Below are 25,201 nucleotides of genomic sequence, written 5' to 3'. Positions count from 1 at the left end.
AATCAAAAATCATTAAAATAATATATTTATTAAATTAAACTTGAAGCTTGGAATATAAAACGCGCATTGTTTTCTTTATTAATAATGTGATTAATATGTATTTTTATAAAATAAAATTACGAAATAAGGCAATCCGCCATGATATCTTGAACACCAATCAGAGCTCGTGACGTCATCTCTGAAAACAACTCGCGCGAAAGCGCGCGAACGTCACATTTCGTTATTGTGAACTTCCACTGCGATCTTTGTTTTTAATTAATTGTTTATAACACGAGTTATGGAGCCCGGATTTATCAAGGCAAACAGCGCTAATTTGCCTAGAATGGATATCATAATGCTGGGAGAGTTTTTGGCATCAAATAAAGATTTTTGTTCAGCTGAATTTAGAAATGTTAAAACTTCCATGTAAGTATACTAGTTTAATTAAAAACACTTCCATGTAAGTGTATTAGTTTAATTAAAAAACTTCTATGTTAGAATATTAGTTTAATTAAAAACAATTTTAGTTATAAATAATTCCTCAAATAAACACATACATATAATACATGATATGAATAAAATGCGTAATATAACAGCAATGAGAGATGAAACCTAACCTCGAAATAGTTATTTACATTATAAACTATGCTAGAATCTAGAGAACTATGTAATAACTTACATCAAAGTGATCTTCACAAAAATAAAGTTGTACCCTGGGCAATATTGCTTTTGAATCTCGCCTTGCAAGTTTAAGCCCCTTGTTTCGTATTTTTTTATTGTGAGGAACGTACACAAATAACTTATCAGGAGTTGTTTTGAGATGTGTTCTTACACTGGGGGACCCCACAACACCTATGCACTTTCGAATTCATATTTAATAACACAAAAAACGTAATTATTGCACGAGCGTTGTTTACTTGCGTCTTGTAATTTCAGTCGTGACGTCACAAGTGACGACATGACACTGACAAGCGTTTTCGCGCCGGATTCAAAGTGGACAGAGAAAAATGCAATTATTTGATAAAAAAACTTCGCATTTTCTTAAAATTAATAATTTTTCATATAAAATAGACGTATACCTACATCATACAAAGGAATTTAAAAATTTGTCATCATGCCTATTAGGCTTAATCTGTGCAGTGGTTTATTTTTCAACCTTTTATGAATTCGACATTATATTCGATATATGCTCTGTTTCACGAAAGCGGATGAGCAAGACTCATGTGTGTAAATGTACATGATCATTGTCTTTGTATGCGGGCGCTCGGAAGCGCTCAGTAGTGGTCGAGTCGCCGACTCATACAAACACAATGTGCATGTACATTTACACACACTAGCATGGCTAACCCGCTTTCGTGAGATAAAACCTCTATATTATACAGTATTGTCTAACATCTTTAGAGTGTGAAATAGAAGCCATCTCCTTAGTTTAAGGCCCCCACGTAGGAAAATATATGAACACGCGCCAATAAGCGCTGACCGGCGCCGACAAAAGCTGGAAACTTATAAGCGCTTATCGGCGCGTGTTCATATACAAGCTGTTGATTTGCATTTGTGCCATAGTTCAGGAGGAGGACATACAATACGTATATAATCGATTGGAATTACAGTAGATGGGAAATAACTAATATGCACTGCTTTTTTTGTCATTGTAATGTCGTGGTATTTCAGAAGTAATCCAATTTTATGAATGAAATTTATGAGTGATCGTTGCGTATGCTTTGTGTTTGCGTTTGTGTGAGGGTGCAGCACGGTTTTAAGGCCATTAACACACGCGCCAAGTTTAAATAAGGCTAGATGACATTTACGGAATTCCGAAAAAAAAATAAAGAAAAAAAATTACGTACCAATTTTTTTATTGATTTGGGTCGAGAATCATTAGCATAATTACCTCCTTGAATATGGCACGGATGCAAATCAACAGCTTGTATTTTCCTGCGCGGGTTACCAGCGCTGTCACGCGCCGATAAGCGCTTATAAGTTTCCAGCTTCTTCCAGCTTTCTTTCTGTATACGGCCTAAATCTAAGTTTATATAATGCTCAAGTCAGCCCATACAATCGGGACCATATTCATTAATAGTTATTAATTTCTGAAAAAAATAATGTAATCATGTTTCTTATTAATTTTAATAAATAATAATTGTTTATTTTATTGTGTAAATAGTGTTTTTTCGCTGCTGGATAAGCGCCTATCTGCGGACTTCAATAAATCGATCCGACATTTGCGATTAGAGATTAGCTTCATGTAATTAATTCGCAAAACAAACCATGGATTGGTTATTGAAATCCGTTGTATATTGTATACAGATTATTTCTTTAACACCAAATATGTACGCTTAAAGTGTTCTTTTCTTTCTTCTTGCTATGTTATTTCTAGTGAATAAAAGACTTATATTTGATAAAAAGTATTGTTGTTTTATTTATAGTTAAAATTCACTATATCTTTACTAATATTGTAAAGCTTCACAGGTTTGTGTAACGCGTTAATCTCAAGAATTACTGGTCAAATATAATACTTTCAGACAGCCCATTTAGCGATGAAGGCTACATGCTATTTTTATCCGGGTGCACGAAGTAGTGCCCACGGGACGCGTGAAACTGCGGGACAATGGCTAGTCCTCAATAAATGCATTGCATTGCTCAGTTCTTATGTACGTTTTCAACAGAAGCTTTAGGGAACCTTAACAAGAAATACTTCTATGGATCCATTTCAACCACCACCACAGTAGGTGAGGTCATTTTGAAAATATCCCAATGTAAGTACCTATGTTATCTGCTTATCCCACCAAAATATGCATGCTTTTAAAACTTCAATTTATAACAGCGCCATCTAGGTATGAGTCGTGGGACTACTCTACACGCAAAACGTATTCAAGGAAATACTTTTTTTACAAACAAGTCTTATTCAATTAAATAAATAACAAAGAGCATTTTAGTAGCATTAACATAAAATGAAAAATCTACTTTAAATAATAAATAGAGTGAAATCAGCCAAAAGCTCTCAGTATTTACATTTTACAATGGCAGCACTAAACAAGTTTTGATTCGTGAATCGTGTTTCATCATTTTGCTTCCCCGTTTGTTCAGCCGTCTCGTGTCGGAATGACAGCTCGAGTGACAAGCTAGAAGACAATTTTTCGAATTTCTGTGCCTTTGTGCGGGTCAATTTTGTTCTTGTTTTTCTCTGTGTTTGTGTAGAATATACTAAATAAAATCTTACACTGTTATTCTGGTTATAATCTTGGTGCTGTGCGTGTATTATAGGATTTATATTAAGTCAGCTGTTCAACAGCTGATTCCACTACGAATTTCCAATTTTGGTGAGTACTTTCTGTTTGTAATAATAATTATTAATTTTAGTGAGAAGAATTGATGAATAAAACCAGTTCACGTAATTTTATGTATTTAAAATGTTTTATAAAAATATCCGGTTTAAAGTGACATTTGAAGAGTATTTTTATTAAATCGAGATTCTGAAAGAAGGTTGTTACCGATTTCAAGTTCAATGTATTGAAAAGTAAAGTTCGTTCGGTATTACTTACGAAACACGAAGAACAAAGGTTGTTGCCATGCGATTGACAGCAAAAAAGTCCGCGTATGTTGTTATATATAATAGAATTTTTTATACAACTTTTTTACAATAGGTAGTTCATTCAGCACGACAACTTTTTTGTACGTGCAAAGTTCGTCCAATATTTTACCTAAGTAACTAACATAAAATCGGTTCACATTGATTACTTCGTTTTTCCTGTTGCGATTTATTTTAATGTGCTTGTAATTCTACATTGAAGCTAACTAGTTGTTTTTACCTTTAAGTTAAGGTACTTACATTCACTATTCATTGTCATGCGGCTGTAGGTACCTATTCTAGGTACCTAGGTACTTAGCTCGCTAAATTTCATTCATACATACATAGTGTTAATCTTTTCCTACTTTAGTCAGGTACTTCTCACAACTTTTGTTGCGCAACTGTGTGTAAGAATTACCGTCGACTCGGGTTTATTTACAATTTAAATTTTCCGAGAAACTTTAGGTAAGTAAAATGCGGTCTTGTTTTCTTGAGAGACTGTTTTATTTTAGAGTTGAAAATCGACCTATTCATTTATGTAACCTAATAAAAGCTACCTACAGATAGACTGGAATGCTATGAATATAAGTTTAAAATCATTTAAGTAGGTAAAAAATTATATGTACAACCGAATTGAAAATCTCCTTTTTTTAGGGTTCCTTACTAAATGGGTAAAATCGAGGTTCTATTTCTAGGATTTTTTTGCCGCTTTTGCTCGATAATTAAATAACGGAGCTTTTTTCGAGCGGGAGTCCGAATCGTAAAATAAATTATCTTTGTCTTTGTCTTACATAACGGGCCGGTTTATTTTACATCTCTTGAAAAATCTCACCGCCTATCTACCAGGTAAAATTTATTAATAAAATTACCGTACCTAATTTTATTATTTTTTACCTTGATTGCGGCGGCACGCTCGTCCTTAGGTAGTACTATTTATTGTGTTTTTATATTTTTTCCATAAGAGATTATTATTAACAATAAAATTTCGGAAAATGCGGTTTGTCTAGTACTGGACCGTGAAGACGAAGGAAGTGGGGAAGCTTTTAAACATTATTTACAGACCAGATAAAAAAAAAAACAACATCGTAATTCTGAACCAAATTTTTGCTAAGTTGGTGAAAAATATATGTAATAACATTTTCTCACGCTATTCGGCTCTTGAAGCCCGATAAAGAGATTAAAATGGCTTATTCAAGTTCTCTATTACGATGAAAAGCTACCGCGGACATAAAAAATGGAGTACCTACCTATTTGTAATAATATCTGCCGGTTGTTGTCTGTCTGTCTGTCTCACCCTCGTCAAAATAATATTCCCCTTGAATATTCACTGGTCGTCAGGTGAAACATCATCCTTTCTTGTAGGTAGATTATTTGACACTTGATAAAAGTCCAGAAAATAAAGTTGCTCTGACACGTCGGGACTTAAAGAATACTAATCTTCAAAATCAAAATGTTCTCTTCATATTTTACCCAAATTAACATGAGATATAAGGCGTGATTTTTTCATTCACGCTCCAATATGTTTTAAAAGTTGAAGTCCTTTTAAACGTCATTGTTTGCGCTTATAATATCCTTCAGAGTATTTTTTGATATCTTTGTCTCCAAAAGTACTTTCAATTCATCTGTCTGCAAAACGTTTTTACTCGAAAAATATTTAGAAACATTTCGAGTTTAAAGAACTCTCCGGCTATATTCTTTTGTGCGAATAAAAGCTGTGCAAATGCAACATTACTCATACATTACACAATAAAATACCTACTCAATACTGTTCACATTGTGCTGTGATCATAAACGCGAGATTTAACCGGTGTATGCGGCTTGAGACGTTGACGCCCCGTCGTCGCTGGCTCTTGATATCGGGTTTCGAGGAGTGGACTGTCTTTGGTCTTTGTTTCTTCTGGTGTACTCGCTCTAGTAAACAGTAACACATTGCGTGCGAACATTTTTAAAATGTCCGCGAAATTGCAAGCACAATTTGTTCGTGAACTAAAGTGCGCGAATATTTGTGAAGGAATCTCACCAATGACTCAGCAAGGCACTCTCTGTTATTTTTGGCTATCATCACTGAAATCAGCGACCTTTTACGGTCGTTCCCAATATTCTATTCGTTGTTTTGCTTTCTAGAGAAAGATAGAATTTGACATAAGGTAGGTAGATACTTGTATAAGGCTAATGTTAAAATTCTATCTCTAGTAATGGCATCCACGGCCAATTTCGACCACGGCGGCTGTTCTCATATAAAGGAGACCAGCCAGCTGCGCAGGACATATTATAGTGCACAAGCATTTGCTTGGACACAGGTGCACTCACTATTCCTTCACTCTCATAGCCCGATTGGACGGAAACCCAACAAGACCGGAGAGAGACGCAACACATAGATAGAATAATGGGATAATAGATCTTTAACTGCTGCTTATAATGTGTTTACATAACATTATAACATGTAATATCAATTATAATTACATAAAATAAATACGACCTCGTTTTCCGCCACTTATAATGTTCAATTAGATACCAACTTGTTTATCATTGATGTTTCATATCGTAATACTGCTATGTAATAAAAGCTTTGTGTATTTACTATCTACATAATAAATTATAGAATATATGTTCATTTTATACTAGCTATTTCTTGCCCGAGGTTTCACCTGCATTCATACGGTACTCTTTCCCGTATAGGGATAAGAAGAAGCCTATGCTGCTCTTCGTTTATCATCCTCCGAGCCCTTTTTCCAACTATGTTGGGGTCGGCTTCCAGTCTAACCGGATTCAGCTGAGTACCAGTGCTTTACAAGAAGCAACTGCCTATCTGACCTCAACCCAGTTACCTGGGCAACCCGATACCCCTTTGTTAGACTGGCGTCAGACTTACTGGCTTCTGACTACCCGTGACGACTGCCAAGGATGTGCAATGTTGCTCTTCATTACATCAGCTTTATGCCAGTGAAATGCCCATCAAAATCGGTCCAGCCTCCAGACAAGAGATTAGCCGGAACAAAAACTTATTAAAAAGTTTTTTTGATACTACGGACAGACACAACACTATCACTCACTATATCATTAGCTTATAGTAAAGTACTTCCCGAATCGAGATAAAATATAGCCTTTTATGCCACAGATAAAATGGCTTTCAGTTAATTATTGGTAACTAGCTGTTTTCTTTTTTACTCGGAAATAGCTGTAGCTACCCAACAGTGAAAGATTTTTTCAAATAGGTTCAGTTATTCCTAAGATAGCACGTTCAAACAAGAAAACAAACTTCAGCTTACATTTTCTGCAATTTTCGCAGATGATTTCATAGGAAGAAGTGCAAAAAACAAAAAAAGGTTTCCTTTTTATTATGTACCAGCTTCCGCCCGCTGCTTCGCCCGCGTCGAGTTCGGTTTTCTTAAAATTCAAGTCCGGGATAAAAACTATCCTGTTGTTTCTCAAGGTCAACTCTATCTCTGTGCCTAATTTTATTAAAATCAGTTCAATGGTTTAGACGTGAAAGCGTAACAGACAGACAGAGTTACTTTCGCATTTATAATAATTAAGTAGGAGTAGGTAGTAGGTATGTGTAGAATATGAGTACAATTGACACATACTATAGGTATCAGGAGTCTGTTTCATAAATGAAATCCCACACGGAAAAACCCAGTCGCACTTCCTGAAGGGAATATTTATTTTAAATAGTTATTGTGAATTGAGATCTAATTACCTAATTTGTTGTCTAAATCTAGCGTCAAATTACACTCAATTTGCATAATTTAGTGTTAGCGTGATAATTTGTTCTAAATTCCCTCAAACGTCTTTGCCAATTAGATACAGACTAGACCTATAGTTTTTCGTTCAGTTTTCTGTCATTCCAGCTTCCACCAACATTTTCATAAAAAACTGTACCTGTACCTGTTACAGCCTTTTTATCGTCCCACTGCTGGGCACAGGCCTCCCCTCACACGGAGAAGGTTTGAGCATTAATTTTTTTTTTTTTCATAAAAAACTAACCCGAATAAAAATTAGCCTATAGATATACTTAACCTGTAACCTGCAGCCTTCCTCGATAAAATAATGAACTATCTAATACTGAAAGTTTTTTTCAAATCGGACCAATAATTCCTAAGATTTACGCTTTCAAACATAGGTACTCTACAGCTTTTATGATTTTATATTTTTTTCGTTTATGTGTCGTGTTGTTGATTTATATTTTTTTCTGTTATATTTGCGGGCAGTTCCACGGGAACAAGCATGTATATCAGAGCTTTACTTACGTACTATGATGATTGACAGACTATTCGTCAAAACTCGTCCCACGCTATAGCAACAGATAAAATTAGAATAGAAATAACGGTGAAAAAATACAACCTTGGACAGTATTTGGAGGTAAACGTTTATGTAAATTTTACTAACGGGATATTTGAAGACGGCGCAAAATGTTTTATGCTTCCATTCTTCTCTGTCAGCCGTCATACTGGCAGTAACTCCCTTCTTAGTCATGCCCTTCAGGCAATCAATCCATCTTTTCCTTGGTCTGTCTCTCCATCCATCTACATTCATACTTTGGAATGCAAACGCTTTAACCTCTCACCCATGTATTGGTTGTTAGACAGTTGACATTGTTATAGATGATATATCTATAATACGCTATAAAAACGAACACTAAAAACTAAAATAAAATAAATACGTATGTACGTAAGCAGCTCCCATTTTTTTTGCAAGTTTGTTTTTTTGGCCGCTTTATAAAATAATGGTATCTACGGAACCCTTCCTGAGCGAGTTTTACTCGCACTTGGATTTTTATGTCACCTGCTAAACTAACGGAAAATTCTTACGTGTTTTGCCAATAAAGCCAATAATATCTTCAGTTATCGGCTATTTGGATAATAATAATACTTATTGTGCTTCCTATAATGTATTGTAAAATCATCGGTTTTGTGTCACCATTTCATTAAAGTTGTCTCAAAAGGGCTTCAGCGTGTTGGCTTCGGTCCCACGTTCGCCTTGCAAAAATCCGGGACTCTGGTCGAGACATACAAAATATTGTGCAATCCAATGTCTGGCAAAATGGTGACGTCATTTGGTAGTGTAAACGACCTCGTTCGAAATTCAAGTGCGTGTGACGTCGGGCTTCGTGGCGGGAAAATTTTGACAGGACCAATTTTTCCATGGAATCCTTTCGTTACGAATTGTTATGTAAGTTTAGGAGCTTTGATTTCAGCACCATTATTTCTTTTCCATAATTTCTTTATTATTATAATCTACTCTGACCGTTTTCCCACGATTGCGTTCGCGTTCCGGGGTAACTGCTGCCCGTGCTGAGATAAAACATAGCCTATATTACTCAGAAAGAGCATAGCATTCCAACGTTATTTACTTTATGATTCAAACAGTGAAAGATTTTTTCAAATCGGTTCAGTGATTTCGGAGCCTTTACTGCACAAAACTAACAAAAAATGTTTCCTCTTTATTAGCATGGAAGTTTAGATTATGTAAATCTAGGATTGGAAATATATTTTGGCATCAGAAATGTCGCTGATGTTACCTGACCCGGGAATTGAACCCAAGAACTACACAACCAGTCACGCTACACCTACTAGATAAACATAGCAGGTTTGAATATAAATAAAGTCATTCAATAAAACAAAAACAAACAAAATTTCCCACCGTACAAGTTCTCAGAAGATTCCTAACATTGAAAGAGTAAATATTGCTATCAGTTTTCAAATACCATCATTGTAATTATATTATCTAAGACAATATAAGATGCAAGACGGCTGGCAGGAGCTGCATGCGAGAAGCCGAAAATCGATCTCAGTGGCGTGCACTTGGAGAGGCCTATGTCCAGCAGTGGACTGCGATAGGCTGATGATGATATTATCCAACTAAGACAATACTATAAAATCCTTGTAGATTCTGATCACGGAGTAAGTAACGATGAGCGGAGATGCCAAAATGCAGGTAGGTCAGGCGCCTTCTTCTAGGTCAAATACGTACGGTGGGCATGACCAAAACTATCAGTTACAAGTGAACTGACGAGGCGTTCGTGTTCTTTGAGACATCTGTCAATGGTTTTTGGTATAACAAAAAATGATCAGGTCTAAAGGGCGAAGACTGTAACGTTTCTCGTCCTCCACTCACAAGCATATTGGCGCGCTTCTCTTATTTTCCGTTATGACACCGTGAAAAATCATCAAATGACCCCTCCCGCTGTGGGTTAGCAGCAGTGAGGGAGTGTCAGACTCTTACTGACTAAAAACCGTCGTGTTCCGTCGTAGGCCTTTTATGTACCAGGGCCGCGGTAACTCGCGCGAACAACCCGCAGTCCGTTATGACACCTCCGCTAGTCATTTTGTTCTCCATGGTTCTGATTTACAGTTATCTTCATAGTTATTTAATTAAACAAATATGTAATACGCCTACTTCGCAATGGAAAACGGAGTTCCCCGTCATAATATTATGAGGAAAATTGTGTGTGAAAGGGAAATGACATAATCATTACTAGATAGGTAATTACCACATAGGAAGGTATGCAAAACACAGGTAGCCTTGTGGTTAAAACAGCAGCCTCTCGAGTATGAAGGTTCGATTCCAGGTTAGGCATATACTAATATGACTTTCGTACGTTACATGTACCTACTGTCTCTCTCTCCCTGGCTCTAATTTTTTTAGAGCCAATGATTTCTGTAGTCTTAACTCTGGCATAGAAACAGGCATACCAAATGATTCGCTCGGTAGTGGTATCGGATTACCGGCCCATAATTTAGCACAATGAGACAGCACTATATCTGTAAATATACAGGATAAAACTGCCATTATAATATCTGTTTACGTAGAATTCATGCAGAACATTCAAACAAAGAATGAGAAGCCAATCTTTGTCAAAATGGTCCAAATCATCAACCTCCTGTCCTTTATTTAATTTGATGTCTGCGCAGCATATCTTCTTCTTCCATGCCTCTCTGGGAATTACATTATTTCCAGCATATGGCCGTCTTTCACTCAATCCATCCATCGTTTCCATAGACGCCCCTTCAACTACCTTATTTTATGCTCCAGATTTTGCTCACAATTGATTCTTCATTATTTTTATGCAAAAAAAATAATGCCAGCCAATGATAAGTTAAAAGGTCTGATGCTGTTACTTATAAAATGTCAACTGTAGAAGTTAGAAAAGTTAAACGCATGGTATCTGGTAAAACACAACCTCTATCAGTTTGACGAAGTTATATACCACCATAAAATTTACAATCAAGAGACTTAATATTAGTTTTTAACGGTGGCCATTCAATTTACAAGCACACGTCTTAATTGTTCATCTGTTTTGTTTGTGTGTACTGTTTATTGTCCATTGACCTCATTTAAACTCTTCAATTGAAGATTGTTTAATACTTTGGACCCTTTTTTAATAATAAGAAATGTCCTAAAATGTCTCTCTTATTAATAATAATAAGCACGGATTAAAGTTAATCAGCCCTACTGCAACAAGCTAAACATCTGTTGAACACTTGTCTAAAAAAGTGTGGCTGCAAAATGGACCTTATTTCAACGTCATAATCAGATTTTTTTAGACGATTGTTCAACAGACGTTTAAAAGTTTTTGTGGTAACGGAATAAGCCCTGGTGGCCTAGTGGGTTAAGAACCAACCTCTCAAGTATGAGTGAGGGTTAGATTCCAGGTCAGGCAAGTACTAATGCTACTACTAAGTTTGTATGTACTTTCGAAGTATGTCTTAGACACCATTGACGGTGTTTCGGATGGCACGTTAAACTGTAGGTCCCGGCTGTCATTTGAACATCTTTCGCAGTCGATACGGGGAGTCAGAAGCCACAAAATGTGACAATCAGTCTTACCAAGGAATATTGGGTTGTCCGGGAAACTAAGTTAAGGAGGTGAGATACGCAGTCGCTCCTTGTAAAACATTGGTGCTCAGTTGCATCCGGTTAGACTGGAAGCCGACCGCAACATAGTTTGGAAAAGGCTTGGGACATGATGACTTGATGTCCTTTCAATTGCCCATATGTTCAAGAGGCGTGGTAACAGAAGCTATATTATACCATAGTAAATTCAATTGAAGTTTCGTTATTGCATGTTAATTTAATTCAAAATACATGTCGTGACTCATAGCATAAAATACGATATTGTATATACCTGAAATTAGCTTATTACACTTAGCAACTACATGAACACGTGTTATACGTTTTAAAATTAAATTATGTAAGGTATATGGTATTTACGTGAAACAATAATGTCATACGGTGCTGTAATTCTTACTAATATTATAAATGAGAATTATCTCTCGCGCATTCACACTAGAGCTCATCATCTCCCGAGCCTTTTCCCAACTATGTTGGGGTCGGCTTCCAGTCTCGGATTCAGCTAAAGCTACTGAACTAAAAGGAAAGGTACACTGATAGAACCTGAGAAAGGACATAGGCTACTCTTTAACCGGATAAGTGAGTGAAGTAGTTCTCTTGGGAAGCGGATGGAACCACGGGGATTCACACTTCATCGGATTTTCCTCGTTTAGTTCGTAAAAAAACCAATGATGTGTGCTCAGATTAAATTAAGTAAAGATAGATATTGCTTATCGATACTTCTGCATAAGATCTTTTATATCACACTTACATTATAAAGGTGAAAGTTTAGTGTGTGCCTATGTAGATTTGGATGAAACGTAACAGTAAAATGTAGCTTATAAATCAGAATAACATAGGCTACCTTTAAGTACTGAAAGTAGTTCCCTCGGGAAGCGGGTAAAGGAAGTAGTCCCCTCTGGAAGCAAACAGGTATTTCCTAAAAGCAAATTTTCACCAACTTATTCACGTAATATAAATAAATATAACACAATATACGTAATTCGGCCTTCAAAGTCTTCAGTTCTGGCAAGGAAAATTAGCGTTTCTTGGTAAGGACATTTAAAACAATGGGCGATGTATATCTTTTGATAGATTTTTAACTGTCTATGAAAAAAGGTAACCGTCTAATGGTTTTGTTTTTCTTACATGTGATTTTGTCTTTTAAGGGTCCTGTTCCCAAAGGGTAAAACGAGACCCTATTTCTAAGACTTCACTATCCATCTGCCCTTTCGTTAACTACCGGGTTGTATTTCATGAACCATGATAGTAAGACATTTGATATTTACATAGATGATATATGTATGCATATCTGTTGCCTCTATGATAAAACTTTTTTTTTTTAATTAAACCGACTTCCCAAAACACTAAAAAACAAAAAAAAACTAATTTTAGGTGCATCGGCCTAGAAGTCGGTGTCTAATGGATGTTACTAAGTTAATTTTGACACCGACTTCTAGGCCGATGCACCTAAAATTAGTTTTTTTTTGTTTTTTAGTGTTTTGGGAAGTCGGTTTTTTTTTTTTTTTTTTTTTTAAGTTTTTTATTTACAGCTTTTCAGTAATACGAATAGCTGTCACTATCCATATAAGTGGGAAGTTCTCATCAATACAAAGAATATAAGTCCAAACACGAGGTAGTTTACATATTCAGATGTCGAGTTCCCTCGGCCCTCTCTGGTCTCCATCATCAGGTCAGCTCCAAATCTTCACTGTTGAATAGTGCTTTTAGGCGTACACCTGAGTGTCAAGTTTTTACCCTATGTATGCCTACAACTTTCGAAGGTTGCCCTCGATTTCTCAGGGTTTCCATCATCAGATCCTGACCTGATGACTATGGGACCAACTGGCAGCTATTCCGAGTCGAACAAAAAAAGAATCACGTAAATTGGTCTATAAACCTCGGAGTAATCGATGTACATACATAGAAAAAAAACATACCGGCCGAATTGAGAACCTCCTCCTTTTTGGGAAGTCGGTTAAAAAATACTGTAAACTAGAATATTTTGGGAAGCTCACATTTTTTTTTTAAAGACATCTAAAATCATCAAATGACCCCTTCCCGCTTTGGGGTAGCAGCGGTGAGGGAGTGTCAGACTCTTACGGACTAAAGATTCATATTATATACCAGGGCCGTGGTAACTCGCGCGAACAATCCCGCAGGGTAGCTCCCATCAGTCCCATCTCATACAACAAATGTGATCTTTTGACCATTTTATAGATAACTAGCTCTTTCCCGCAGATGCAGCCTTATCCCGTGTGAAATTCAGCTCATGCCGAGATAAAACATAGCCTATGTTACTCGGGAAGAGTGTAGCTTTCCAGAAGAGAAAGAATTTGAAATCGGTTTAGTAGTGTCAGAGCCTTTCAGGTACCTACAAATAGGGCTGCCATCTCGAATTTCGCCAAACCCGGACAAACATTTAAAAAACCCGGACATTTGGCGTAAATCGCATTTTTCCCCCGAACCTAATTTGTAATCCCTTTACTATTAACATATACTTAAATTCAATGAGGTGCTTCCTTACATGAAAAGTGTCCGGGTTTTCCCCGGACACTTCTTGAAACCCCGCCCGGACGGCCCCCGGACGGCCTCCAAACGAGGACAAATCCGGGGAAACCCGGACGGATGGCAGCCCTACCTACAAACAATGATTACTTTGATGAATTTATAGATAACAATAGGTACGTACAGATCTACCCGCACGAGTCTGTCTTGCACTAATCCGGTTATTCGTATAAATATTATTTTGTCTCATTTATTTAAAATTAATTAAGTCGTTTGACTTGCTTAATCTTCACTCCGCAGATCGTTGACTTCGGAATAATTTAAAATATCAAATAAAAATAACTTGTGCAAAAAATTCCATACACAACAGTCTTGCATTATTTTACTTTTCTTAAAAATTGAGGCAATGTTTTGATTTTTGCCATCTCCAAAATGTTTTTGTAATTATTTTTCACAAATGTGCTGAACACTATTTTTAGATCAACTGAAGTAATTAAATACTTGCTTTTTTGCGCATCCCAAGGTAATTAAATCGTTCCTGTTCTAGGCTAAAATATGGCCTGCGACAGTCATAAATAATGTGCTTTCCATAGACAAAAATAAAAATCGCACAAAAAAAAGTTGTATATGACTTTGTAAAATGTAACTTTGATATACTTGGATGGATAATGTGTCGTTCTCATAAGTATTTGTATATGTAGCCTTTATCTTTACCTAAACTGGTAAATTCGCAGGTATTTCCAGCACCTAGATAAATAGCCTATTAAAAACAACTAGAATCGTGATAGTTATTATTTATGAACAAGTACTTTTGCAATCGGGACACGAAATCTTCGTCTTTACATTAGAAGTCAGCGCAAACAAGGTTTTTCCTCGAAAGATATTATTAATACCTACGCTACTTGACTTACATTTAGTAACAAGACTTTGGACTTTATGATATTTATGTGGTAGTAGCGAATTTCTGCGGTTTTGTCCGCTTCCCGAATGAACTATTTTCCGTATCCAGATGGAATTTCTATAGCCTATGACATTCACAAATACCGTAGCTTTATATTGGTGAAAGAATTTTCAAAATCGTTTTAGTAGATACAGAGGTTCTTGCCAGTTCTTGACGTGACTTGAGCTTGACGTGTCGAAAGTCTAAGCCTACATGAAATAAAAAAAAATGACTTTGAGATTGCCCTTAACAACGTCACAAACACCCACACATATCAAAAAAATCATTCTCTGCCTGGCGCGGTTTGCAGAGCCGCCATAAAGTTAAACGCAAACTATTACCCAAGAACTGTCATCATCATTATCATATCAGCTAATTGCCGTCCATTGCTGAACATAGGCCTCCCCCAACTACAACCAAGGCCTTTAGCTCCACTTGGAGTGAAATTGGACAGAGCCTATAGTAACAGTCCAATCGATAAGATTAACAAGGTTAAACTGTATTGGACGCTTAAGGCGGTCAGTTCACGGATTACCATAATTCAAGGGTGCTTCTAACCGTTTGTTTGTCTTTGACCCTACAGTTTAAACATTTATTTGTCTTAAAACAATTGTTTACTTCAGAATTGAGTGACAGTTAGTATGTGTACCCATGTGGGTAGGAGTGACAGTTAGACGTGTTTTTTGCTGCTTATATTTATTATTTATTTAAAATTAGAAATTCCAGTATTTTGATAATTACATGTATTGATTTGGCTCTTTAACTCACCTTTCATCACTTTTCTATTATAAACACTCCGTTTAACAACACTACAACTTCAATATGGACAACAAACTTGCACAGAGCATGGCTGACTTGGAGAAACTCTTTGGTTCCCGTATGCAAGACTATGAAGACAAGCTGCTGAAGATTGCTGCTGGCAGTGCTCCAAAGCACCCTGACTTGGCTTCACTTTCTCTTGAATTCATTGAATTTAAAAGTTTTGTGTGTCAATCTCTGACTCTCCTGAAAGCACAGATTGAGCTTGTTTCCCGTGCTCTTGACAAACACGAAACCGCCATGCGAAGGAAGATCCTGCTGTTCCATGGTATTCCGGAGAAGGCCAATGAAAAGCTCAACGAGACTGTTCTGGACATTGTTGTTAAGCGCATGAAGTTGGACGATGCCTGCCTGGACATGTTTGAGGTGTGCCATAGACTTGGAGCCTCGCAGGGTAAAACCAGGCCTGTGCTCGTGCGCTTTAAGGACATGGAGCATCGTCGAGTTCTTTGGGACAACAAAACTTCACTCAAAGGCTCGGGTATTACTATATCCGAGTTTCTGACTAAGACCCGTCATCAGGTTTTTGTTGCTGCTCGGAAACACTTCGGGATCAGTAGCTGCTGGTCGGCGGAGGGAAAGATCATCGTTCAAGCGGCAGATAAATCTCGTCGCAAGATCTCCAGTATGGGTGAGCTAGACGATCTCATTGCATTGTTTCCCGCTAGTGTTGGTGCAGTGACTGCTGGAGGTAGTGCGTTGCCTTCAGTGGCTAGCATTTCTCCAAAACCTGATGCAAAGAAGGCGAAGGTGCTGAGGAAGACGCGTCGTTAAATGTTGTTTTAATTATCACTTTCTACTTTCCGCTTTAACCTTTTAATTTTATAGTTCCTTTTTGTGTGTCATACTTTTTGTGCGTGTAACGTCGGTACTAAGTAGTTTCTTGTTTTCATTTAATGTCGGTAGCTAGTTTTCCTTTATTTTTTTTTCTAAATTGTGTTAATTTTGTTTCCATTGTATGACAACAATGACAAGTGGTTCTGTTTGACAATGACAGTTCCATTTGACATTATTTTATTGCTATTCTCGCTTAGCTTACCGACGTCTGTCCTTTTATTTGTGTTGCCACTTTTCTTTATTTATTTTTCTACTGTTATTCTCGTCTTGTTTGTTTTTTTTTTTCTATTATTTATTTGTATATTCTTAGTCAATGTAGCGTGTATTGTACTGTTTGTTTAAGTCTCTTGCTTTTTGTGACTGTTGTGTGGTGAGTTAAAATAGCCGAGAGTTATTGATACTTTATTTTTTATTTTATTTTGTATGTCTCTACCAGACCTCGGGACTATAGAGTCCCGGATTTTTGGGAGGCGAACGTGGGGCCGAAGCCAACACGCTGAAGCCCTTTTGAGACAACTTTAATGAAATGGTGACACAAAACCGACGATTATCCCTGTATACACTATAGAAATGTACCCAAGGACAATCCCCGGTTCTGTGCTAAACTATTGCTAACTATGGATGAAAACTACTTGGGCTATTGTGATGGGATGCTAGTGGACTAGGAATGGGGAAACTACGGGAACTATGGCACCTGCCGATAACAATGTAATAAATACACGTAAAAATGGCAGGTGGAGACTCGCCAACTCACTTACTGGGCCCCCGGGAATCAGTCGCTAAATGGCAACAAGGGGGCAACAGGTACATGAGCGGCTGAAGGGTGAGGATACCTCGGCGGACTTTAAACGCAGATCACGCGCTCCCTGTGGGTCCAGCATCACCGGCCCACTCGCCACTTACCACGAGGCACCTACCCTCCGAGCGGGCTGCTAACCCTACTCTAGCGACTCCACTCTGACCGGCCGGTGAAGGCAAGCCAAGAGGCGGGAGACCTCTCCTCCGTCATGCTTCTATTATTATTAATATTTTTTAAAAATATTATCTTTATTGTATATCTATGGATGATTTCAGCTTGGATGATAGTTTTTTCTCTTGCTCTTCTACTTCCGACAGTTTTGTCAGTGTGGATAGCGACTCGTCTGCCCCTCTGACATTGGGTGATCAGATCTCCTCACTTCTGGCTCCTTATCCCAACAATTTCAACATAGCCCACATAAATGCTCAAAGTGTTCCTGGTCACTACTCCGACCTTCTGGCATCTATTGACAGTGCGCACCTCGATGCTTTGTTGATTTCCGAGTCTTTTTTAAAACCTTCACTTCTATCTACTCACTATGCCCTCCCTGGTTTCGTTCTGGTTCGAAATGACAGAACTGGAAAGGGAGGTGGGGGCGTCGCCATGTACTTGCGGGCCGATATCCCGTTTAAGATCGTCAGTGCTTCGCCTTCATTGTACTCGGAATCAGCAGAGCATCTATTTCTTGAAATTCTCCTCAATCACACCAAGATACTTCTTGGAGTATTATATAGTCCTAATCTTAATGTAAATTACTTTGACATGTTAGACTCTCTGTTATATGATTATTGTCCCTTGTACGAGCATGTAGTTATCATGGGTGACTTTAACACTTGTTTGCTTAAGGATGACAGTCGAGCGTATAAACTTAAATCTCTCCTTTCTTCTTTCAATCTTAGTATTTTACCTCTTTCTGCTACTCACCACTTTCCCAATTGTACTCCTTCCTTGTTAGATCTTATGATTGTATCTAAGATCAGCAATGTTTCTTTTCACGGACAGCTTACTGCTTGTTTTTCCTACCACGATTTCATCTTTCTGTCTTACAGGATTCGTCCTCCTAAGCGAAAGCCACAGTACCTTTTCCTTCGGAATTACAAGGGCATTGACTTGGAGGCGTTGAAGCGTGATGCAGATCTCATTGACTGGTCCTGTATTTTTGAGAACGACAGCATCAACGATATGGTTAACTGCTTCAACGCTAAATTGCTAAATTTGTTCGACAGCCACGCCCCTATTCGTCGAGTTAAAGTAAGGACTATTCCGGCTCCTTGGCTCACGCCTGCTATCAAGGAATTGATGGCCAGTCGTGACAGGGCGAAGAGGAGGCTGAAGCGTAGTCCGTCTGAGCGCAACCTCACAGCGTACAAAACTTTACGTAACCGCTGCAGTCGAATGTGCAGAGATGCTAAGAGACGCTACTTCCACAATTCTCTTGATAGCCGTAATCCTTCTGAGGTTTGGAAATTTTTAAAAACTATCGGTATCGGTAAAACTGCGGCTGCTCCCAGTGGTGACACTGACGTGTGTGCTCTTAACAATCACTTCTCCTCTCCTCCTGTTCGTTTGGGTGCGCACGTCAGGGCCAATACTCTGAGCAGGCTGGCTAGTGTGCCGTTGCCTGATTGCCCTCCTTTCGAATGGTGTGCTGTGACTTTAGATGATGTGAAAAAGTCTATTCTTTCGATTTCGTCTAATGCAGTTGGCAACGACGACATATGCTCAAGAATGATTTCCCTCACTCTTTCCTCTGTCCTTCCTGTATTGACTCACATTTTTAATTTTTCATTGTCCTCCGGCTCCTTTCCCGATCTATGGAAAGCAGCTATTGTTCTTCCTTTGCCCAAAATTTCAAATCCTATAGCTTTGACAGATTTTAGACCCATCTCCATACTCCCATTCCTTTCTAAAGTTCTTGAGCATCTAGTTCACCGTCAACTGACTGCGTATATAGACAGAATGGATCTGCTGAGTCCGTTTCAATCTGGCTTTCGGCCTGGTCACAGTACATCAACGGCATTGTTGAAGGTCACTGATGACATTCGCCTCGCGATGGAGAACAAATCTCTCACTTTACTCATCCTTCTTGATTTTAGCAGTGCCTTTAACTCTGTTGACTTTGATATTCTACTTGGTATTCTTAAATCTATAAATATTTCCCCTTCCACCCTAAGTTGGTTTGATTCTTATTTAAAAGGCCGTTCACAAAGTGTTCGCCTCGATAACTTGACCTCTGGCTGGTGCAATCTCACTGCGGGTGTACCTCAAGGTGGCGTTCTCTCTCCTCTCCTGTTTTCTATTTTCATTGACTCTGTCACAAAGGTCATTTCTTCCCACTTCCATCTCTATGCAGACGACTTGCAGCTCTACAGACATTTTCCTTGTGCAGATGCAGCAGCTGCTGTTACTGCCATGAATCATGACCTGGATGCGATTGGTGATTGGGCGCAGTCCTTTGGGCTGCAAATTAATCCCAGGAAGTCTCAGGCTATGATCATTGGCAGCAGATACATGCGTAGCAGGTTAGATGTTGCATCACTACCACCTCTAAGTTTGAATGGGGTTCAGATTGACTACGCTAATACAGCAAAAAACCTGGGTATTACACTTGATATAAACTTATCGTGGACAGCTCAAGTCAATGAAGTTAGTCGTAAAGTTTACTGCACTTTCCATGCGCTGAAATGCCTTCAATACTTTTTGCCCTTGAAAACCAAAATATCTCTTGCTCAGACTCTCATCCAACCCATCATAGATTACGCCGATGCCTGTTATCTGGATGCCACTGAGGAGCTTTTAAATAAACTTGAGCGCTTGCAAAATCTTTGTATACGTTTTGTTTTCAATCTTAAAAAGTATGATCATGTCTCACACTTTCGCAAGGAACTCAAGTGGCTCCCAATTCGTCTTCGCAGGAACACTCGCATTTTGTGTCTTCTTTTTAATATCCTCTTTAATCCTAAATCTCCTTCGTACCTGCGGGAACGTTTCTCCTTTCTTCGCTCACCTGATGCGTCCTGCAGGACACATCTCAAATCCCTTCTTAAATTCCCTTCCCACACCACTGACTTCTACTCCTACTCCTTCACCGTGCACGCTGTACGGCTGTGGAATAAGTTGCCGCCTGAGGTGAGGAGCTGCCAGACTGTTGCTGTGTTTAAACGCAAGTTGAAAGAACACTATCTTTCCTCTCTGTCATAGATGTATATAGTATTTATTTTATATTTATATATATATATATGTATTTAAGTAGTTTATGTTAGTATATTGTATATAGTTATATTGGTTATATCTTCTTTCTTTTTACACTGTCTATCTGTACCTATCTCTTCTATTTCTAACTCTCCCATAACGGGCCTGCTGGAAGAAATTTCATTAGAGATAAGCTGTGCCCTTGTACAATTTTTTCCTATTATTTATTATTGTTTGTGTTCTAAGTGTACAAAAGTGTTAAATAAATAAATTAAAAATAAAAGTGATAATTTTTAGGTGTTTTTCAATAAATAAATAAAAATTCATAGTAAATAGTGGTCTTAAGAACTGACGTTTATGTGGTCTGAACTTGGGTATTTAAGCTATAACTATGTTTTTTAATGTTCGCTGTTATCATCATGCCTTTCCTGTGGTTTCACTCGTTTCTCGATGGAACTACTTCTTTCACCCGGAAAATGCATTTTTGAAGTAGTAATCTGCAGATGGTTTCAGCATAGATATACATATTAGCCAGTTAAAGTTCTTGCCAAAGTTGATAGTTTTTATCCGGGTTTGGGCAGTAGTTTCCTCGGGAAGCGAACATTACCGCAGTCGGAAGCTTCTTCTACATGTATTTCAACCTTCGTAGTTCCCCCTGGAAGCATCTTAACTGCAGGGAACGGATCTATACCACATTTCTTAAACCTGTCTATATATATGTAATAGGTACCTACCACAATGCGTGCGACCTCTCGAGATTGCCTGGTACTTCCCACAAACGCTCTTCCGTGATAGTAGTTCCGTTAGTAACAAGCATATAGCTTTTACCGTGACTCCTAGTCATTGTTATATTCATTATAGCCTTATCTGACAATCTGCGTCCTTTTCTTTGCCCGTCCGTTGTCATTATTGAGATTTTCATCGTCTCAAAATAGCGTGTTTTGTTGAGACATCGCTGAAACACTTGCTCTGTTGGTCTTAAAGAGCTGCATGTAGTGCGACAGACAGGCACACAAATAAACGCAAGGAGAGATGCTGTAATTATAAGTATTTTTCCGTTGGGGGTAAAAAAAGCCTCTTCTTACGCACATAAAATATTTAACATTGATATAATTACGCCATCAGTAGATTGGCGCAGGCTAGCAGCTTTCATTCTGCATACGGCCGTCAGCGAGACAAAACTATCAAAATTGTAAGACACCATCTCTTTTACGTAACCGAATGTATAACTATCCAGCTAGTCATAGACCTCTTGTCTATTAAAAACCCGGAACAAATTATGTCATGCCTTTGTCATGTTACATTAATTAATTTAAAAGTAATCATTACCAAACTTCCGCGTAACTATTGGATTCTTTAAATAGAACTTTAATTATTTCTGCATTGGAAAAATGCAGGCTTTATCTTGCTTAGTTGTTTTTAGACCACATTTTATTTTTACGATTCTACCTATTTTTTAAAACATGTGGAAATTAAAACATGTCATGAATACTAGATAAAAGAAATTACTTCCTATACCCCCTTGTTCCATACATTTTTATATGATACTATCTGTTATCCTTGGTTCCACCTGCATCTTCGGGAACTACTTTCGGCACGAGGTCATAAGTAGCCTACGTCTTTTCTCAAGCCCTAACTCGACTCTCTGTGTGGATCTGTGTACCAAATTAGGTTTACATCGTTTAAGTACTAGCTTTGCCGTCCAGTCTAACCAAAGTGTATTGGGTTGCCCGGGTACCTAAGTAGATTGAGGAGGTCAGATATGCAGTCGCTCCTTGTAAAACACTGGTACTCAGCTGCACCCGGTTAGACTGGAAGCCGACCCCAACATAGTTGGGAACAGGCTAGGGAGATGAAGTAGCATTGGCGTGAAAGCACGACAGATAGACAGTTAGGTCTACCTACAGAAGGCGAGTGAAACCAGGGTAAAATACCTAGTATTCCACAAGGTTTCAGGTCAATTTCGATAGTCATTCAATATCCCGTTTACCCAACATGGCGTTCATTATTGATGAAGCTTGATTAATTGCCATAATTCGTTAGTATCGTATTACCGAGAATTGGTTCAGCCGATTTACCGCGAAAGCGTTAAAGACAAGAGCCCCGTTTATAAGGCTATGGAAAGCTTTGATACGAAATTAGTCGCTTAGCGACTAGTAGCTATTTATGAAAACTTCTTAGTTCTGCCCGCTTCCCGAGGGAACTATAGCTGCTTTTACACGCATAAAAAGTAGTCCTTTCTGTCTCAGACTCTAGACTAGACTATATGTGTACAAAACATAGTTTAAATTGTTTCAATAGTTTTAGCGTTAAAGCTAGAGAAGTAGGTGTGCCAGTGTACCAAACTCTAATAATTTATATGGTAGTCGCATAAAGACTCGTCAGATATCGCAGTCTAATGTACGAAAGGCCTTAGATTGGGTGAAAATACGTGCGAAACTACCCTGTCGCATTTTCATCCGACTTCCCAAAAATAAGAAGTTTCTTAATACGGATGTTTGATTTTTTTTCCTTTTTGCCCCTTCAAAGTTCCCTTTCGATTTTCTACCGACATCCCAAAAATAAGAAGTTTCTCAATTCGGATGTTTCTTTTTATCTCACAACCTACTCTCTCGCTTGTGCAAAGAAACTTGAACAAGCAAAACAGGTCACATTCGGAGTAATACGCCTGTTTGTGGAAGAATTGTCGAGTTTCTTATAAACAGACGCCGTTTGTTAGCCGTCGCGTGTTGTCATAATATTGTATCTGATTTGTCAAACATTCGCTGTTGGGATGTACTTATCTCGCTAGGGAACAGATTTGCTTTGTCAATCTGACTCAATCAGAGTTTATGCAACTAGTAAAATTAAACGAAGGTGTTTTAACCATAGAAAGATTTCTACGTTTTCTAGTTTTTATCGAGTTTAAGAAAGCGAGATTTAAGAGCAGAGAGTCAGGCAAGCACTAATGCAACTTTTCTAAGTTTGTATGTACTTTCTAAGTATGTCCTGGACACCAACCAGTGTTTCGGGGGGTATGATAAACTGAAGGTCCCGGCTGTCATTTGAACATCTTTGACCGTCGTTACGGATAGTCAGGAACCTGAAAATCTGAAAACAATCTTACCAAGGGGTATTGGGTTGCCTTGGTAACCGGGTTGAGGAGGTCAGACAGGCAGTCGCTCCTTGTAAAACACAGGTACTCAGCTGCATCCGGTTAGACTGAACCCAGCATAGTTGCGAAGAGGCTAAGCAGATGGCGACTTGCTCTAGCAAACACTAACAAATTGCGTGCGAACATTTCCTGTAATGTCCGCGAACAATTTCGCTGAAATCTCGCTATTACAATAATCACACATTATGTATATGTTGTTTCACACGTGTGTCCTCCATTGATCGTTGACTCTCATGACGTCACTCAGATAGTCAGACACGAGCCATGCACCGAGTTCTGTGTTATCTATGATATTGCTAATGTTTAGTCGTGCTTAGATAGAAACTCAATAAATAATGTTTAGATGAACTGGCGAATCCTACTTCAGTTAGCATGAATCAGCCAGGTAACGTAGTCTCAACTTGGAATGAAATAGAAGACACTTTTGACAATGTATTATGTACTTTATGTCAATTCATCCCCCGAGCCTTTTTCCCAACTATGTTGGGGTCGGCTTCCAGTACTTTCTGGACTGTTTTATGTACTTTATGTCCATTGTATAAATATGTTTTATACATGTTACCATGTTCAGTGCAGATAGTGTAGCTTCCTAGCAGTGAAGAATTATTCAAACCTATTGGATGTAAACCAACATTCGACTCTTTTCTCTTTATAACTAGATAGAAGAAAACGGGCCAAAAAAACTCATGAAAAAGTGCGTGAATTCAGAATATTCAGAGAATTTCAGCGAGTTTTTTTAGTCTCGCAAGTTAAGGCTTAATGACGAATTTTATTACTACTAACTTTAATCTGCGTCCTGGTGAAACTAATTATCGCACGCGCGCGATATTAACTCAAAGGCTCATCGAAATCCGTTCAGTGATTTTCGCAGTTAGTAGTAGGAAGATGATTTGTAGTATCTGTTTGTGAACTATCAGCTGACTCATAGTAATTCGTGCTCGTGGCCGACTTCTCTTATCACATATTACATGTAGTAACAACTCACAATATTGTGTAACTTTGTAACTGATGAAAACTGATAAAAAGTTGCCATCACGTTACAGATGTGTTACAAATGTGTAGTGATGCTTATGAGATCGCAAATGAGTTAGACAATGCTTAATACTTTAAAAAAAATTCCTATTTTACACCTATAACACTGGTCAACAGCATTTTTGGTGCAAAGGTGAAATATATCATTTCTTATAGATAATTTGATACGTAATCGAAGTCCAGAACATAAAGTTGCACTTGCACGTAGGGATTTAGAGATATACCCCTCCTAAAGTACCAAAAACGCGTTTTTAACGATATTTGACGATTTTTTTGAAGGACAGCAAAATTGTTTTTTAGTTCCTATCTATAGCATTATATAGTACTACTCTTCCCGATTGAAATTCATTTTTATTTCGAACGCTAAGAGTTTAAATTTTCATGAAATATGTATACAGCTACGATAGTTCGATCTTCCCTATATTTTATTTGGCCTGTTAGTATGAAAAAACTTCACTTTATATTTAAAATGGTATATATTGAGAAAGAAAACTTGCAAAAATATATACTAAAATGGGGTTAATGCGGGGAAAGTAGTAC

General features: G+C 37.9%; 1 protein-coding gene across 4 annotated transcripts in view; it reads left to right on the top strand.

Annotated features, from left to right (window-relative positions):
* The first annotated feature begins 3,043 nt into the window (after positions 1-3,043).
* LOC124643613 (probable multidrug resistance-associated protein lethal(2)03659) overlaps positions 3,044-25,201 on the top strand; it is a 74,026-nt gene continuing 51,868 nt past the window's right edge. For all 4 annotated transcript variants that reach the window (XM_047182622.1, XM_047182623.1, XM_047182621.1 and 1 more), the window contains exon 1: positions 3,044-3,299. The gene's annotated coding sequence lies outside the window, so the exon portion shown is untranslated. The remainder of the gene's footprint in view (positions 3,300-25,201) is intronic.

This window comes from Helicoverpa zea, chromosome 28 (assembly GCF_022581195.2).
Source record: "Helicoverpa zea isolate HzStark_Cry1AcR chromosome 28, ilHelZeax1.1, whole genome shotgun sequence".
NCBI classification, from domain to species: domain Eukaryota; kingdom Metazoa; phylum Arthropoda; class Insecta; order Lepidoptera; family Noctuidae; genus Helicoverpa; species Helicoverpa zea.
Note: the sequence above shows the minus strand (reverse complement) of the source record. Positions and strands in the feature narration are given on the sequence as shown.